Below are 2,122 nucleotides of genomic sequence, written 5' to 3'. Positions count from 1 at the left end.
TTTTGCTTTTGTTTTGAGACAGGGTCTCACTCTCTCACCCAGGCTGGAGTGCTGTGATACAATCTCGGCTCACTGAACCCTCTGCCTCCTGGGTTCAAGTGATTCTCATGCCTCAGCCTCCCAAGTAGCTGGGATTACAGGCACGCACCACCATGCCCAACTCATTTTTTTTGTATTTTTAGTAGAGACAGGATTTCACCACGTTGGCCAGGCTGGTCTCGAACTCCTGACCTCAAATGATCCACCCGCCTTGGCCTCCCAAAGTGCTAGGGTTACAGGCGTAAGCCACTGCACCTAGCCCAGGGTGACTATTTCATCACTAAAGAACTCTGTTACCAACAAAAACGAAGATTATTTCAGAAAGCGATAAGGGCTATAAAGAAAATAGAAAAATGTGATAGAGTGGGACTTGAGTCATCAGGGACAACATTGCCAAAGAGGCAATGAATAAGCGGGCCAGTAACAAGGCTACTACAGTAGACCAGGTCAGTGACGTAGCATTGAATGGGATTTTAGTAGTGAATGGTGAAAAAACAGGTTTGGTTTTTGTTTTTTTTGAGATGGAGTCTTGCTCTCTCACCCAGGCTGGAGTGCAGTGGCACAATCTCAGCTCACTGCAACCTCTGCCTCCCGGGTTCAAGCAATTCTCCTGCCTCAGCCTCTGAGTAATTGGGAATACAGGTGCGCACCACCACTCCTGGCTAATTTTTGTATTTTTAGCAGACACGTGGTTTCACCATGTTGGTCAGGCTGGTCTCAAACTCCTGACCTCGTGATCCATCCGCCTTGGCCTCCCAAAGTGCTGGGATTACAGGCATGAGCCACCGCACCCAGCAAAATTCTTATTTTTAATTGACACATTTTCAACACATTAATTGTACAAAAATTTTTTAATGGATGGATGAACACATTTCGGAGATAAAGGTGACAGGGTTCGCTGATGGACATTTGGACTGAAGGTCTAATAATAGAGGGTGTGCTGGTAGGGCTTGTGATTGGGGATGAGGGACAGGGAGGGCCCAGGATGCCTCCTGAGTTTGTGTCCAAGATCACTGAGGGGAAAGTGTTTGCTATTAACTGAGACTGGAAACAGAAATAAGAGGCTTCAGAGGAAGAAGTGATTAGTTCTGAGTATCTTGTATTGAGGAGCCTGTAAGACATTCAAGTAACTATCAGGTCATTGGCTGCCTAGGTCTGAAGGTTAAGGAGGCGCTCTAGGTTGTAGAGGAAGATTTTGGGGCCAGTGCAGTGGCTTATGCCTGTTATCCCAACACTTCGGGAGGCTGAGGTGGGGGAATCACTTGCAGCCAGGAGTTTGAGACTAGCCTGGGCAACAAAGCAAGGCCCCATCTCCACAAAAAACAAAATTTTTTAATTCACTAGGCACCATGACATGCACCTGTAGTCCCAGCTACTCAGGAGGCTGAGGTGGAAGGATCACTTGAGCCCAGGAGTTCGAGGCTGCAGGGAGCTGTGATCACACCAATGTACTCCAGCGTGTGTAACAGAGAGATAAGCTGTCTCTAAAAATAAAAAAAAATTCAGGGCTTGGGGTAAAGTCTTGGAATGAATATATATATATATCACCTCATATATATATTCATATATATATGTATTTCTTTTTGAGTCTCACTCTGCTGCCCAGGGTAGAGTGCAGTGGCGCGATCTCAGCTCACTGCAGTCTCTGCCTCGCAGGTTCAAGCAATTCTCCTGCCTCAGCCTCCTGAGTAGCTGGGATTACAAGTGCATGCCCCCACGCCTGGCTACTTTTTGTATTTTTAGTATAAGAGACGGGTTTCACCATGTTGACCAGGCTCGTCTCCATCTCCTGACCTCAAGTGATCCACCTGCCTCAGCCTCCCAAAGTTCTGGGATTACAGGCATGAGCCACTGCACCCAGCCCAGTATTGGAGCATATTAGATGACCCAGGAGACATGGAAAATAAGACAAGCAAGGGAGAGACAGAACCAGGAAGCATGGCAGAGTAACAGGCACAGGTGGAAGAAAATGTCCATAGGGGAGCTTGAGTAGGACCACGCTCAGTCAATAACACCACATGTAAGACCCAAGCACTCCCAAGCCTCCAGTTTTTGGTTTTTTGTCTGGTTTTTTTTTTTTTTT

The 2,122-nt window shown here is 46.9% G+C and overlaps 1 protein-coding gene across 2 annotated transcripts in view; it reads right to left on the bottom strand.

Moving 5' to 3' along the window:
* SVOPL (SVOP-like) overlaps window positions 1–2,122 on the bottom strand; it is an 89,081-nt gene that overhangs the window by 59,855 nt on the left and 27,104 nt on the right. The gene's annotated exons all lie outside the window — the stretch shown is intronic.

Source organism: Mandrillus leucophaeus, unplaced genomic scaffold (assembly GCF_000951045.1).
Source record: "Mandrillus leucophaeus isolate KB7577 unplaced genomic scaffold, Mleu.le_1.0 Scaffold49, whole genome shotgun sequence".
Lineage (NCBI taxonomy): Eukaryota > Metazoa > Chordata > Mammalia > Primates > Cercopithecidae > Mandrillus > Mandrillus leucophaeus.
The sequence above is the reverse complement of the archived record's forward strand: the minus strand, read 5'-3'. Positions and strand labels throughout refer to the sequence as shown.